Raw genomic sequence first — 17,982 nt, 5'->3', positions numbered from 1 at the left:
GAGGCCCCATCGCTGGCAACACTCAAGGTCAGGTTGGATGGAGCTCTGAGCAACCTGATCTAGTTAAAGCTGTCCCTGCTCACTTCAGGGGGGTTGGGCTAGATGACCTCTAAAGGTCCCTCCCAACCCAAAACATTCTATGATTCTATGATTCTAAGATTACATTTAGCTATGGACAGTTTTCACTGCATCTGTAGTAACCATGTCCTCTCTTTTTTCATCTGATTGTTACAGATTCTAGACCTACAACTATCTCATCTTTAATACTGCAAATATTTCTATGACTACAAAAGTCAGTCTCAGTGCGAGAGAGACACTATTTACAGATATTCAGGGGCTTGTTTGCCGTATTGCAGCAGGCTGAAGAAAAAGCAGCAGCTCTTTTATGTCTAGTTTTGCATTGTGTAATACGGAGCTGCAAGCTTTCTCTTGCTGTTGCAGTGATTCAAATCGCTTATTTTAGCTTCCATATTTCTTATCTTGACTGAGTGGTTACATTAACTATTGCCTTTTATGGATTGCTAAACACATTTCTCTACATGGTGTGGTGCATGGAGAATGTGTCTACCAGAATCTGTAGCAGTCCTTTACACATGGGCAACTTCAAACATTTTTCTATTTATGCATTGATTATAACTGAAGCATGCATAAAAATGCAATATTGTGGCTTTACATGGGAATTCATATTTAGTGGTCAACTAGTTCATGAACAAAGTGATCACCTGGTGGGGCTGGCGATAAAATTATAAACGGAACACTTTAGAAACCAATATCATATACAAATATTTTTTTATGCTTGAGACCAGGTTTAAGTCCTATGAACAACGTGCTGTCTCTTGAGGAAAGGCTACTGCCCTAGCACAACCTGTTATTTCCAATTTCACCTCAGAATGAGGACTAGAACAGAAAGCACTTTTGAGGATATCAACATTTGCCCCACTCTATAGACAATAGGGTCATCTGAGATCTGGAATTGCAGCTTTCTTTGAAGGTCTGAGTGTGAAAAGATGGAGGGAAGGAGGGAGGGAGGGAGAGAAATAGCTTTTTCCACATCGCAGTTACAGTTTTATTATTCAGAATCGACATTTTTCAGTCTGGTATCAAAAAAAAAGTGAACCTGAACATGGAACATACAAGTAAACATTTAGACTAACAGATTTGGTCTAAGAAAAATAAAGCAGCCTTCAAGCTTATCATATGCCATTCATTTTATTAGTTAGTAGTGTGGCTGGATTTTGAGATAACCTTGCACTTACACACTGTCCATGCAGTAAGGCAGAACTAACTCTGGCCTGTTTGGCTTCTCAAACCATAGTTATGCAGCACCCCTGGCAATTCCCTGTCACAGAACCTTGCCAAAGGTCATAGTAGTGCAAAAGTCTTGTTCTTGTTCCATTTCAACTCTTTTGCTGGTACTCAGAGGGCAAGTTTCCAGTTTCAGAGACCTGTGCTATCCAAATCATTCTCTCTCAGAGAGAACTGGGCAGCTGAGGCATGAGCTGGCCCTAGTAATTTGTATTACTTTGTGAAATTACATTTGTAAGGCTGCTGAAGTCTCCATGCAGGCTTGTGGCCTTTGCATCTATCTGGGTTTTAAGACTACTTGCCATCTGACTACCTGGCTCCTTTTGTGATCACCCCAGATGCTGTATCTTCATTATTTTTTGGTGATTTAAATCATGAGGTAGTAAATCGTGAAGTGAGCAGTAGAAACATGCAATGGTAAGACTATGACAGGATAACATGTAGAAACTTGGGAAAAAAAAAATCCTGGTTTACTTACTGAACATTTCTAGTCTCTAGTTTTCCAGCTGTTGCATGTTAAGCATGGGCAAAACAACAAACAACCTCTTCCTCCCATTTTATCTGATTATAACTACATTTTTCAAACACTATTTTTTTTTCAAATCTTGCATCATTGATGTGGACCTTGTAAGATGCTTTTTTTTTTTTTTTAAAAAAAAGGCATTTTTAGGAAAGTTTACTCCCTTTTTCTAGAGAAATCTAGGGTGTTTTCATTTGGTTTAAGTGATGCAAAAGCAGACAGCACTTCTTATTAAGTTATTGTTTACTAAGCACAAAAATGTCTACCCTGATGCTGATTAGACAGGAGATAACCAACTACTAACCACCAAGTTTTCAATAGCACTTTAGCTTGTGATGAGGCAAACTTGATCCATAACTACACAGATACGCTAGTGGTACTGAAAACTTTCTGTGCTGTGGCACTTCACTGGTTACTTTCAGCTTTTTATAATTTCTTTCAGATAGAATTTTTCTATTCTTGATTTAGAACCCTGGAAGTGTTCAAAAACCGGTCAGACGTGGCACTCTGGGACATGGTTCAGTGGGCACAGTGGTGTTTGGTTGATGATTGGAATGATGATCTTGGAGGTCCTTTCCAATCTTAATGATTCCTAGTTTTTACTTTCATTAAAAAATAATCCAGCCACCAAGCCAGGAAACATGAAATTGCTACTCTACCCTTAGCTGTTTTAGTGGTGGACTTGGTAATATTAGGTTAATGGTTGGACTGGATGATCTTAAAGGTCTTTTCCAACCTAAACGATTCTATGTTTCTATGATTCTAGTAGTCAGAGATGTAAGGGTGTGTGGAAGGTGAGGTCATCTGCTTCACTAAGGTAATCCAGCCAAGGACCTTTTGAATACGAAAGAGGATACTAAGTAAAGATGGAAGCAACAAACAAAACCACACAAAGACACAAACCTAGTGAAGAGGGAATAACGGAGACAATTCCAAAGACCAAAAGTCTCCAGTCAGTAATAGGTGGCCCATGAAAAAGCTCTATGCACAGTCCACCTGGACTTTGTATATGGTAAGAAAGGGGAAACAAAACGAACATGAGGACTTGGGATACCTGAGAGGGGACAGTGGGACTATACAAAATTTGTGAAGGAATGTATAAGGGAAGGCAACTGGGGAGAAATAAAAAGGGGAATAAGCCAAAAAGGGGTATAAAAGTTGTATGTAAACTGGGGTTGGCCAGTACCCTTGTCTAACTGAGCCCTGCACCTGATCCCACAGTCTGCCCTATCTTCTTATTAAATAATTTCTTAACTACCTCTTCATGTAATCTTACTCTCTGTCCTGTGTGTGAGTGCTGCAAAGACTAGGTGCCAGCAACTGGGGGAAGTGGGGGAGTATGGGGTTAGCGTCTGGAGTCAGACTGAGGGTGTAGGTACCCCAGGGTGTGTGGTGCCAGCAACTGGATCAAAAGAGGGTCTCAGTGCCTGTAGACAGACGAGTCATAGCTCCTAGCTGCACCTCTACAGCATTCAGACACCTGAGTGTTTGCATCTTCACTGAACCTGGTGCGCATCAGTGTGTGTGCATGTATTGCAAACTCCAGCTGGAGTAGCTGGAGAGTAGGAGGCCTGGAGGTATCCAAAGGGCAGGAGGCCTGTGCTGATATTAGAGGGGACCCACGAGTGTGGAGTGCCTTTGAGATAAGTGTATGAGTGCGTGTTTGTTTGCTAGTAAGGGCTGAACTGGACTAACCAGCAAGTAGGAGACCTGTGGAGCACATAAAAGGGCCTGGGACACAGGCAGAGGCACCACATGGACCGAGGGGCCATGCTGATACATGAGGGACCTGCAAATGTGCATCTACTTGTGAATCTAGAGCATGAGGACATGTATGCTTTCACTAGTGAACTTTAGTCCTTACCAGCTGAAGAGGAGGAAGGGGTCTTGTCTGTAGTCCTGCTAGTGTCACATGTGGGTGCTGCTGAGGGCAGCGCCTTGTCTGTGGCAGTCGATGCGGCCAGCCATGTCTGTTGTCTTTGTGTGTCTGTGTGTGTCTCCAGGACACATGCTCAGCCTCATTATTGGCTGAACCTGCAAATGGGAAAGTAGCAGCCGTGTCCGTCAGCTTGGGATGGAGACCCATGGGTCTCCAGGCTGGGATCCAGTGGCCGGGCAGAGATATCCCTAGGCCCTGGAACTGCTGGAGGTGACGTCTGCTTATAATATCCATTAACAAGAGGTGGATGTGAAGAGGTATTTTTGCATTATTTTCATTTGTGATGATTGCCCCTCATTCAACACACAGGATCTGAATAAAGACCTAAGAGCTAAACAAGTTTTGCTGCAGTCGGAGCTTAAGAGCCAACCCTCTGAAGCTCACCAGTGCAACAATGCATAGCCTCTCGGTCGGACATAGACACTTAATACTTAATCATGAGTGATATTTCACATATACTTTCATTTGTGCTAACTTATATGCTATTTATCTAGAACTAATGGATGTTTTTCACCAATCAGGAATTATTTGGAGTGTGTGAGCTATAAGTCATTAAAGTCATGGATGAGACAGTCTGGCTGTATGCAGCTAAAAGAGAAGTCCAAGAAGAAATCCCAGACAAAAAACATACAGTACAACACAGCCTCAAGAAGCAGGTGATGGGAAGCTAAGGAGGATGACTTAATTTACTTTTTATCTTATGTGATTTATTTTTGAGACATATCTTCATTATATAACTCATTTAGTGTAAGGTGTACATATGAAGTCCGCTGGTTCTAAATTTAAATTTCAGTGACATCTGCAGAGCAAACCAATTTTGAAGAAAATAAAAGGTTATGCAAGAAATTCTAGTGCACGTTGTGGTTAATGGCTCATACAAATAGAAACTCTTCTTTTAGGCCAAAAAGACCCCCCTAAGAAAATGAAACTAGTGGAGAATGTGCTTAATGCCACACCTCATCTAGGCTGCTTTATTAAGCAGCTTGAGGACTTCTTCAGCTCAGAATGGTTTTTAATGGTTTGGTTGTGTTCTAACCAATTCTCTCTTTTACAAATATAAATGTATGGACTCTTCCCAAGCTCCACTTCCACTAAAAGTTATGCAGAAGGTAATTCTTGGCAGGTATTTGACACTGTTTCCCAGTCAGTGCTTTTGCTACTGAAATCTGAAGACAGGATTTTGAAGTATAATACAACTTAATACAAGTGAAATTATTTGCACCATTTTTACTGATGAATATTAACTTTATTTAGGAACAAAAGTTTAAAGAGATGGTAGATGCCTGTGAGTGCACATAAAGCGATAAAGCAGGTTTGTTCCTGTTGGACAGGTAGGTATAATGGAGAGAATAGTAGCTACTGTGTCATTAGTATCGACCTGCTAAGTGCTTAGTATTATATTTGAATTCCACTTACAAAGTATAAAAAGGATACTTCACTAAAAACAAACCTGTAGATAGAGTCTTGCAAATTTTTGTAATGATACATTTATTTGTAGACAGGTATTATGCAAACTGGGGATTTCCATTGCTGAGAAACATATGAACAGTTATGGCCCAATAGCTGTGTTGTTATCCATGCACTCAGATTACTGGAGTGCAATTCTGTCTCAGGGTACCTTTATTTATTTATAGGTGGATTTTTTAGAATGGGTTGTTGCTTCTTCCTTTATCCTGCAGTGAAACCCAGGATCTAAATTTAGCTAGTGATAATAAAAGGAGGAGAGAGAGAAAGCCAGAATCAAATTCAACTGTTACATGAATGTTGGTGTTATTATCCACAGTACAAACTCAATTGAAATGCCATGTGTATTGACCAGCTTAGGTTCAACTCTTCAATGTACTTCTGTCCCATGAGTGGTTAACTAAATTACCGGCTGCACATGACTTCAGAGTTGAAAGATCCAGCAGAACTAGAGACATTCTTCCCCTACCCCTCACCTTTCCCTGCTCCAGCTTTTTTACCTTCCTACTATTTTCAAGCAATATTGTTCTCTTCATTGTGTGGAGAGCTAAGACACTGACTTAGCACTGTTATTCAGTCCCAAGTTCCTGACAGAGGAAGACATAAATACCCTATGCCATGTTATGGGTTGTTGCCAGCTTTTGCATTGTTACAAGAAGGTGAAAACATTAGCCATCTTCGTGGTTGATTTGCCACAAAGCTGGTTAGCCACATTACACTGTCAAAAGAAGCGTACAGTGGTTTGTACCGACAATGTTTATCTTGCAAAGTAGGCACACAAGCATAAGTTGTTTAATCAAGGTAATTGTTACTGTATCAACTAGCATTATTATATTAAATATTATTAATTAGTGTCACAGTCATAGCTAAGAACAGCTTCCTAAGCAGCCCTACAAAGACTGGAAACACATATTGAGCAATGTAACTGTAAAAATTTGGTGCACTTATACAGTTAAGCAAAATATTTTCACCAAATTGCAAGATCATGTGCAGAATATTATTCTGTTATTTGCTTGACTGTATCTGTCCATTTTTGTTTCATTTTATCTTGCAAGTTTAGTTGCTCTAAAAATCATTTGTATTGTAATGGTGCAAAAGAATTCTAGTCATGGGTGATAGTAGTGTTGAACTTGGTATGATGCAAACATGGAACAGAAAGGTTACAGATTTAAATACAGACAGCTATAGTAGTCAGTTAATAAGATGGTTTGGGTTAGAAAAAGAGAGCTTATCACATCGTCTCTCTAACCATTATCAAGGCTTTTCTAGCAGGATTCATAGTAGAAGAGAGTTTACCATAGATTGGCAAGTTTCTTGTGAAAGAATTTCCAAGTGCTCTTCTGAAACAGTGTGATCTTAATGATTACATCACCTGTTTACTGAAGAAAGGAATCAATATCCCAGTTCCATGTATAGTTTGAAGCAACCTAACTTGGTATCTTAAAGTTCTCTCCAGAGTGAAAATATTCTTTGAATCCCTATTTCATAGCTGAGTCATTTCTTGTACAGTGAATGAAAGAAAGAACTGAAAAAACTCATGTTAATAAATTCCCCAGTCAGACATCTATATGTAAGAGGTTGAGCCATCCCTATACTCACATGTGCCACCTGTATATTACCACAACATATATAAATAGATTTTCATGCATGCAGTGTCACTCAAAGACTTACAATCATTGGAAGTACCTGCCCAACTAAGTGTCTGAATGTGTTCCGAGTTTGTTGTTAGTAGATCCAAGTATTTATAACCAAGGTAACATAATTGTAATTACATAATTGCAATGGAGGCTGCTGCTTTACCTTCAAGAGCTTCCTGGACAAAGTACTCACAGCTAACAAACAGCCCTTCCCATGTGACAAGGTCTTATCCAGCAAGGCATTGCAATGTGTCCTGTTGCTTTATTTTGAAGCTTTTCCTAGGTGAGGTAGTCATACAAGATTAGAATAATGACATGAATTTCATTTTTTTCCTTTCTTATATAGTGTCCCCCATAAATCTGTTTGTGATTCCAAGAAACTCCTACTAGATAGCTTTTTGTGAGTGGAGTGTCAGTGGAAAGATTATGAACAGGAAGTGGAATTTACTGGTTGCTATCAGGACCAGTGCAATTGCACAGCAGATAGTGATCAAACACTGCTGATGTGCTTCAGACTCTGCTGGAAAACGAAGGAGACTGAAGCAGAAGGCACAAATGTCTGAGGCCCAATACTACTGTCTGTAAGATCTGCACAGGACTTGCAGGGGGTGGAGATGGCTGATTCCTAGAGTAAATCTTACTCTATTTGTTATCAATCTGTGAAAACTCGGTAAAAATCTTCATAAATAATTTGACCTAAACCGAGTTATTCTGAATCACAGTCTGAATGCTAACAGGGTTTTCCATTTATTCACTGAAGACTAAGCTTACACTGGAGAGGTCTGTCTAACTTGTTTTTTTCCAGGGAAGGCAGTCAATGGAGAGAGGAAGGCTCCTTCAGTAAACTAATTCAAAGCATGTGAATTAGGCTCTGAACTGCCCTTCAGAAAAAACATTTGTCAATAGAGCCTCGGGAGAAGAGCCTGCCTTAGCTAAAATTAGCCTTGAAGATTACATTCCTCAATGCAATAAGGAAGTTCTTTACAATGAAACACTCATGAAAAACAAAGTGCTAATTTTATTATCAGTATCAAAAGAAAAAAACTTTTCTCACACTGGTTATGCATACTTATTACCTTTTAAAATCTTCTGTGATAAACTCATTCCATTTGTTTCCAATGTCTCTCTGCTTCTCATGATGGCCTTTTAAAGCTTTATCATGTCCTGTGGATCCCAGTCTTTGCTCTACAGCTTCTTCGATTCTGTACTTTTTTTCACACAAACACACAGACTTGCAAATTCCATAGGTATGTACTGAATCCATGAAGAAGATCTAATTAATGGTTCATACAACATAGGTCACCTCATGCCTATATAAGCTTTTACACTAGTATGCTATAATAAATTTTAAAATATAGGTTACCTCTACTTGACTTGTGGTTTTTAACTTTAAAATCATCCTATAACATGAAGTCCTAATTGCGCCAGGGATTATAGAAACATAATAGAATTCATCTGCCCCAGAGTACTTGAAATATTGGACAACAGAAGGAGGGGAAACAGCAACAAGGAAATTTACTGCAGCAAGTTATAACAGTACCTGAGTAGAAACATCTTTCCAGCTAGCATACCGTCTTCTGGACCACACGGTTCCTGAAATTTGAGACAAATGAGGAGGCAAAACATCACCAGCTCCATTATTTTTATTAAACTGATTTATACAAGAAGTAACCTTAAGAGAACCTGTGTAGTAAAGACGTTTCTGAATAATAAAATGAATTATTTTCAATTCACTTAATGAAGATGCAAGATATTAACAAAACCACCATACCTCCTCTTAACATATGATAAATATATGACCTTTGAATACTGTTATTCTGATAAATCATTAGCACAATTCTACGTTTTCCAAAAGAAATCATGGTTACCTGGTCAATACCATTATAACTGAAAAAGCAGAAAAAATATTTGACCATAAAAAGCTATTAGAATTAAATTGTAACTGTTACTCCTGCTAAAACCACTCACATTTGTCTTTATGGAGCTCATGGAGCTTCTACAAAGAGTCTTTTATCTCGAAATTGTTTTAATTTCTTTGAAGAGTAAAGAAAAAAAGCTCTGTTCACAGAATTTCACATGTGGATTTGCTCTTATAACATAACACAAGCACTCACTGAACTGAAATTTAATTCCCATTCATAGATTAATTATTTAGACTGTGATTTTTTTTGTTACTCTGACTCCTTAGATTCTTTTTTCTTGATATGCAATGTGCCAGGAGAAGGGAAGGATTTAACGTGTTACTTGTATGTTGAAACTTCTTTGTGTAATCTCATTCTATTACACTGTTATCTTCCTTGGGAATATTTTCTTCTTTACAGTAAATATTATCCTTTGTTTTTTATCAATATTTAATAGAGATGCTGTATTTGTTGCTCTATTTCCTCTCTTGGGAAATGAAAATGTTATATGTAGGAAGTCATTCTACATGATTAACATACTTATGGTAGACATAAAAATGTTAATAATATTTCTGTTTCATAAGAGAGACATCTGAAGTCTCTGCATGTGAAATATTGCCTTTTTCCTATGTAAAGGCATGGGAAACTATGTAAAATATAAGGTCTTGGATTGAGACTCTGTCCTTCTCTTCCTCTTCTCTATACGTAGCATCATAAAAATTTTCCTCCCCTTCCCATGGTACAGCAAGACAAACATACAATTTTGTGAAACTCTTGCCAGCAAAAAAAGAAGTTTCAAAAACATGCCATTTCTGTATTTCACAAGCAAGCAGTTTCAAATTAATGTTGGGGTTTTCTTAGTATTTCTATGTGACATGATGTATAAAATCTCCATTGCTCATAAATGAGAAAAGAGAGTTAGAAATAATAGAACTGAATCAGTTCACTTGGAGAGGAAGGAAGAATAAGCCAGAAAGCTAGAAATCTGCACAGTTTTAACTCAAACTATTTTATCGAAAGAGGGCAAGAGCATAGGAGGTGAAGTGATTTTCCCAAGCATCACAGCCTAAAGGGTTACCTGGCCTTCAGGTGTGTAGAGATCGCAACCGTGTGTTCATAGCATTAGCAAATTTTGAGGCTTTATCCTCTAAATTTCTGTACTTTATTACAGATTACTGCAAATCCCACAAAAATCACCACTAGTAAATATACCTATAATTAATAAAGTGAACATGAATTAATATATTTACCAAGCTATTACAAATTACTATCAGCAATCAATAGTATAGTATCAATCAATAGTATGTTATCAATCGATAATAGGACCAACCAGTACTGCAGTACAACCAATAACAGCAACAACCAAATAGTTACATACTACTACAGGTCAGTACAACTTATCATTAATGAAGCAAACATATCAACAATATAACAGCAGGTATGATAGATTACTTATATGAATATATATAATAGCGATACAAAGCAAATTTCACCATCCAAAAAGGTGAGGGGGAGCGATCCTGGGGGGAGTACGTAGCCACCCCCAAAAGAGGGGAGGACAGACCGAACCAATAAGGTAACAGACAGTCTCCCTTCAAAAATGATCCATGTCACAGAGTATGGAGTCAGCCAAGTGTCCTCAGTGAGACCCCAAGAGCTGATAGAAAGTTCATGTGGGATTCAACCAGGAAGTTCTCAGAGAGTGAGAGGACCCATTTTGGATAAAAAATAAGTCCTTTTTATACCATTGAGAGGGTGTAGGACATCCTACTTCAAGCAACCAATCAACATTGTTAATTTTGATTTTTCAGCTTTAACAGCCAACAGATGATGCAATTTTTTGTTCTTGCAGAGCAATTTTATTTTTCCAGGTGGTTTTCCACCTTCTTGGATTAAAAATTGCCATTACAGTCCCTTGTTTTTGCACTTATCCATGGTATCTCAGGATGTCTCTGGTTTCTAGGTACCCCAGCCACACTTTTCAAGGATGTTTCTGGTTCCTAGGCCTAGTTCCCAGGCTCACAGTCCCAGGCTGGCCGGCCTTTCCCTGTCAGTATTTTTCAGCAGACAATTTCCTCTCTTCAGTATTTTTCCCCTTCTAACCAGGCCGCCTTTACGGCTGCTCACATCACCAAGGCAATTCAAAGATGAGTGCCAGAGCCAAAAGGGAAATTCAGAAGTCATTTTAAGAGTCCAATAGTCTTTCTCACAGAACATCTTGCTGCTTAATAATAAGCTACTGCTTCCCACCTTAAAAAATGAAAATACAGTCTGCACTTGGCTGATATGACTACTATCCATTCTTTTGTGATGAAAAATTACACCAATGAATGGCAGAACGACCAGAGCAGTAAGTCAAGTGTTACCGAGTGAACAGACTGTATAAAACACTGATTATACTGACTTGGGCATATATAAAAACTATCAGCACAACGCAAATGGCCTTTAGACATCGTGCCACTAAAGCTGTCACTTTCCCTTTTTTTGAGTGCTTTGGTCTTGTACATTCTGCCTAGACATAATAACCCTCCGTTTTTGCTGCAAGACACAGTTACTCCTCTGCTTCCTTTTTGTCTCCCCCCTAATATTGATTAATATTGTTCATTTGACAAGAACTGACTACGATTCACTGAATATAAGGGGTCAGAAAAGTGGCCAAGGTTTCTTTATCTGATACCCGTTAATCTTTGTAGCTGGAAATCTAAAGGAAAAACAAAAGAAAATGACAAGTCATTTAATGTATCAAAAGCAAGCTACTAAGGTTAGAAAGATTCTTACTAATTTCCAAAAAGTTACCTACTTCAAAAAGGACTATTTCCTTTCACTCATTGCTTTTGCAACCGCTATTTTGTGACAGTGGTCCACTGTGGATAAGTCTAATTTATCTCTATGTTTTGTCATAAAAATTTTTGGTAGGTTTTTTCCACACAGTGAAAAAATACCCAGAGCTAAGGACATGTTAAACAATTAAACCAAAGTGTTATATGTGAGTAGAGCTGCACACTTGCCCAGTTCCAGCAATACGTTATCTGAATTTGGTATTTGACTTGCATTCTGAGTAAGTAAACCCTCGTAAACCTCCAACCACATGAATATTCAAAGACAAAATGGCATGCCTAAGAGCCATTTGTTTGTATTCTTTATTTAGGCATCTTGTGAACATAGGAGCTTCATTGTGTCAGGTATACACATACGTATTCACTGAATCACTATTACCATAGTATAATAAAAGTAACAAAACCATATGGGTTTGTAAGTGTGCTTAGATAATAATATATGTGTATTCAAAGTTTAACAATTCTAAAAATAATTTGATATATTTCTTCGCTTACTTATAGTCTAAGAATCAGTTTCTCATTGGCCCTTCCTGTATACAAAGGTAAAAGAAAATATGACACTGAATGTTCCTTACCACATACAAAAGGCAAAGGGATAAGTGAGTCAAAAAGAGAGGTAACGTCCCCCAAATAACATAAAATACATGACCTAAGCCATGGCTCTCTTCCCTTCCTTTTTTCCTCAATCAGTGTATGACATGATGGAGAATGATGCAAGAAGGCCTCTCATTCCAAGCTACACTCTGTGAGCACCCTTTTAGGATTTTGGTTCGTTCATCCAAAATCATTGTAGCTGCTTATCATTGTTGTATGTATGCCTCCTTTTCCATCCTTAAAATACACAACAGTCCAATTGTCTCAGTGTTTTAAAACTTCTGTGTGATGTTAAGTTGGATATAACTCAGTGAGAAATTATCACACGGATCTGCAGGGAAAGGGCCAGGAAGGGCATTTTTGTTAGATTTTTTCCCAAAACTAAATAAATAACCAACTACTGCAAATTTAAAATGGACTTCAGTGCAATGCCCCAACTTAATGATCCACAGCTAAGGATTCCTGCTTCTGAAAATAACAAGGTAACTAAATCGAACAAGAAAGCGGAAGTTAAGTAGGTGAAATCACTGAAGTCTGGGATAAATGTGTACCACATGACTGAAGATATATGAATACTCTGAGGTAAATCTTAAAACAGGAATGTCTGACTCCTGACTGCTGGAAGTATTCACAAATGAAAGGATTAACTAGGGAAAGTGGAAGACAGAACTAAATTGAATCTGTGACCTGACATCAGGATGGTTGGTGAGCTAAATTAAGAGCTAAATTGATCCTGTGCCTGCTAGAAACAAGATTGTCATGAACTTCACAAAGCCTTGAATCAGGCCTTTATACTGGAAAATGAAATCTAAGGTACTCTGTAAAATACAAAGTTGTCGATGGATCTCGCTGAATATTCAGTGTTCTTTACAGAATGTAGAAAGATTTTTCTAGGGTGTGAAAGCAACATTGAAATGATGTACTATGAAGTACCTTGGGTTCCCTGTGCTGTTATGTAGGAGGCAATAGGGTACATGGTCAGATGAAAGGGATGATCTCATGCATTGGGGCTCATGGGTTGGGGTAGGGTGTACAGCATTAGGCCGCAGCAAGAGTGCATGCGCATTATGAAGGCCTCTTCCAGTTGAGGTCCTAGTAGGAAATGCATCCTTGCCCAGTTCCCATGTTGCACGAACCATGGCCTCTCATATAATACATAACCCAACATGCAAGGTACAGTCACAGCAAATTAAAATACGCACCGACCAGCTGCTCCTGGCACGTGGCATCAAGAAGGCTGCACAACTTCACTGTAGATGCATGAAATATGGCCTTGACTGTGGGAGAACTTGAAGCAGGAATCTTCTGCGTAAACAGTGCATATGCTGTTAAACCCGCAGCCAGCCACATTGCCAATTCCACATGTTAAGAATTACCATTCATGTTTCCAAGAACTCCTCAGAGATGTCACACGCCTCTGACTTTTTAAATCTTTCTTCATATTTCACACCTTTGGCAGACCGGAGCTGCTTTCAAGGACTGTCGGAGCTTCCAACACACAGCAAGGAGCTGCCCGAGGGAGGAATGGCCGTCCCCCTGCCCCCAGGAAAGGGCTGCTGGCCAGCTCTTCCACCCACCGCCACGCACCGCGGCCCCTCGCCGTGCCCCTGCTCCCTGACGTGCGCCCGCCCGTGGCCTCTCACCGTGCCTCTGGCCTCCCCGCTCGCACCACCCAAGCACCAGCCGCAGCCTCAGAGGGGCACAGGAGCTGGAGCGAAGATGCGAGTTCGAAAGCTGCTTCTCACAGCCGTGGTCTCGCTTTCTGCTTTACAAGCGCTTGAGGCGAAGCTGAGTTGACGGTAGGTTTAGTGTTCAGGTGGGAAGGACAGGGATGGCCGTGCCTTCCAGAACATTCTGAGTCTCTTAAAGGGACAGGCACCTTCACCCTTACCACACAAGAGGTGGCTGTCGGCAGACAGCCCTGTGAACAGTCCCAGGCCCTTTGTGTACAAACCCCAACTCCATGTTCCACTTTCGCCTGACACTGATGCCTGCTCTAGCTGAGAGAGTTGCGTAGCAGGCGCCCTGCTCCGCTGCTGTTGGTTGCTGCCTGCCATTTGAGCACGGTGCCGGCCCGTGAGGAGGGGACACCCCTGCGCGCCCCAGCGTGCCACACGCGGGTGCAGAGATGTTATGCAGTATACTGTGTAGCTGGACCTGCAAGTAAATCAGGTATCACCATTTTCCTACTGCAGTGATGAAAACCCCCGCTGGCAGGTTGGCTTTTCAGTGTTGGCCGCTCCTTCAAGGGAGGCTACAGGCCAGCCACCAGCCCTGCTCGGGAGCGCTGAGGCGGGAAAGGAGCCCACGTAGCAGTCAGGGAGATAGTCTAAGGCATTTTCAAACGTGTGAAGACTTTCTGGGGAAGAAGAAAAGTAAAGGTATGGGAGGATTTGTGGAGTCCTTGAGGTTTAAAAGTCTGCAACAAAACTAGGTAAAATTGAGGCGATCCAAGATGAGTTCAGCTGGAAGATGAGACAGCCTCCGAGGGGCCATGAAGGTATTATCCTTAAACTGACAGGAATTGCGAGGAGGGAAAAGCTGTACCTCGGACTAAAACAGGATTTTCAGGCTTTCACACTCAAAGATGTAGTGAAAACAGCCGTTACCTAAAACCAGTGTGGTTAATAATAAATGCTTCCGTTGACTGTAGGGTCCCGAAAATGGTTATGAGAGATTTCTGGCAGCCTCCTTAATTTTTTTCCCCTCTAGTAAAAGAGACTGCACTGAGATGAGGCGTGGGCCTAAAACCAGCTTACTCCAAGGAAGCTGAAGGACTGTGTTCAGATGCCACTGTCTCAGAGAGGAATACATTTTTTGTTTTTCTGGTCTGTCTAGGTGGCTAAAATCACACAAGAAACCTGACCTACTCATATGGGAAAGAGAGCAGTCAAGCACCAATTAGCAGAAGATGACTGTGCATTCCCGTTATCAGTCAAGTGAGTTAATTTTCAGGTGCTCACCTGTCATTCTAAAGTATCTGCCTATTCCTCCCATTCATATTGTGAAGCAGTTGGTAGGACACAACCTAAGGACATATTCTTTATGGCTTTTCAAACTGATATAGATATTTTGTTCCCTAAGTTTTGCCTTTTCACTGCGTCTGAATAGGGCTTCAAAACCTCATTGTTCGTTCTATAAGGAAACCGATCTGAGGGCTTGAAGTAATCTATCAGCTCCTTCAGCACAGTTAGCCCTTGAAAGGAATGATACCTGCTTGTTGCCCCCTCTAATTCAGTTCCTGGTGGACTGTTCTTGGATTCTTTGTTTTCCTCATCTTTTTCTCAGGACAACTGCTGTCTTCGGCTACTGAAATCTGACTTTCTGCAAGCCGCTTGGTAGATATGTCTCAGGGCTCTGTACAAACATCTGGGGAACCCTGCCCATCTGCAGGTCAGTTTGAACACAAGAGTCCGCTGTCCGCTAGTGTCAGCCAGGAAAAAACGTGGGCAGCTCCCTGGCCTGCTCACACAGGCTGCCAGGTTTCTGCTGTGCGTGTAGGTAAAGCAACATATGGCATCCTGGTGGATGTGCTGTTTCCTGCAGAATCTTGGTAAAACATTGCCCAGAGGTATGTACATGAACACATTCTTTTTTCTGCTGCTCACTTTAAACAGAGCTTGTATTTACATGGGCAACAACTACCTGTGTTAGATATACTCATTTCTACAGATTACAAAACCCCCAAATAAGCATAGTTACTTACATGGAGAATCTTTTTCATTCTGAAAATGGCAATTTTATCAGGGGATTCTTTTAAATAATTGGAAAAAACCCACTTCTTTATTTCTTCAGCACACATATGTGAGTATCCTAGAAGCAGTGATAATTACCCTTGCAGCTATGTACTAGGAAACCATAAGAATTTTAAAGAAAATAAAAAATTGCCACAGCGGTTTATGCATTTTTTTATACTTAACTTTATTTCCTCTCTCCCAGTTCCTAAAAACTTAACTTTCTAGTAAGCTGGAATGACATTGTTGTTGTTTTTCTTAACAGCTATGAGTTGGTGTGTGTGGGGGGGGAAAGTAGGTAAAGGATGGAGCATAGTTTCAGTGGGATCTTTGGAAAGGCTTTGAAGTGCCCTTTTGGACACAGTGAACTGCATATGGAACTGGTGTAGATAGATCCTGATGCTCAACCAGTCCATAAAAAAGAATTATTTTTAAATAATTTAAATGGAAAATGGATTTCTTGAAATTTAAACACATGAGACTTCTCATTGTCTGCAGGAACTAGCTTTTAAAGCCAAATATTAGGTGTTGTGAGGTTTTCAATGTGATTAAAGCTGGCAAAACACATCAGTGTTCTAGTTAACATAACTACACAGGCTGACTATACCAGCAGAAATGAAGTCTACATTTAAAATGCTTCTTGGCTTTTACTGTAGTGGAACTCACATGCAGAAGTATTCTCCCCAAAAAGTAAAATACTTTTTTTTTTTTCTTCCCAATTTTAATGCTGGATTTGGAATAATTTTTTAAAAGGCTGGGGAAAAAATACCCTAAGTTTATATTATGACCTAAGAGATTCCATACCACCTAAAATAAAGCTAAAACTATTTCCATAGAAAGACATTAAATGTCTTTCAAAAAATTAGAATATAACTATGAAAACCCCACTGACCTCAAATATGGACTTAATGTACAATGCATTTTATTTAAAAAAGTAGATGCCTTTGATATTAGTCCATATGAGTAAATCTAAAAGGAGACCATCTGGTGCCGTGTTTTATGCCACAGTGTCTCCCACTCAGGGACATAACATCACATATAGCTGAAGCTGACTGCCTGGGTGAGCCTGAAGGACATCATTTAGAATATGAGGAAGGCTCCACCTTAAAGGATCTGTCTTGAGGCTTCATTGCTGCCCCTTTCCTGCCACCTGATCTGCTGCAATGGTGCCTCATATTGTTGTATGACTGCAATATGTGGTTTTTCACAGCAAATCAGAAGAAAGCTGAGTCCCACTAGAAAGTTGCACAATTTTAAACTCCTATTAAGACACCCAAATTTGATTAAGTATCTGGAGTTCGCATTCTTGTTGAAAATGTGAATTTTTCCTGCATTTGCAAAGTATATTTGTAAACACATGACTCTTTTGAGTATGCATAAATTTATTTGTGGAAAATATAGCTTTATTTGTGAAACATAGCTTTATCAAAACATGTATTCATTTGTTATTAAAATTCAACATCTTTAAAGGGCTTAATAGCTATTTATTATATAGCCATATATTCCAAGATGGCTTACTCTCTTGTGTGCCTCTGTTGAAAGTAAGTGTGTTCTGCTAGGGAGGTTCAGGCTGGTCAAAGGCTCAAGGAATCCAGACAGGGCTTCCAAAATATTTTTGCCAAGTGAGAGAAAGAGCTTTCCAAGGTACCTTAGGCTTAAGTTTGGCACTAAGATTATCCTCTACAGTGATACTTGTCATTAAAAGAAAAATGGTTTAAAACATGGTATTTGATGGAGGAAAAGGGGTAATCTTTCTCACACACTCCTTTCCAGTGTGTGAAGAATGTCTGTGTTTGACTGCTATCAAAGCGCATACAATCACTGAAAATATCAGTAAGGCTTGCAAGCTTTCATGCCTGCTTCCTTTTTAAATGAAAACCTCTACCAAGTAGCTGATTTGTTATATAGCGTCTGAGCAAGTGTGCCCATAGCTGATTTGTTGTGCAGCATCCAAGCAAGTATGCGCATGCATGGGCAGAGTCATAGACCAAGCAGAAGGAAAGGAGCTGCTAGACTCTTACTCAGTCCATTACAGTGTGTGATGCCAGTCA

Source organism: Pelecanus crispus, chromosome 3 (genome assembly GCF_030463565.1).
Source record: "Pelecanus crispus isolate bPelCri1 chromosome 3, bPelCri1.pri, whole genome shotgun sequence".
Classification (NCBI taxonomy): domain Eukaryota; kingdom Metazoa; phylum Chordata; class Aves; order Pelecaniformes; family Pelecanidae; genus Pelecanus; species Pelecanus crispus.
The sequence above is the reverse complement of the archived record's forward strand: the minus strand, read 5'-3'. Positions refer to the sequence as shown.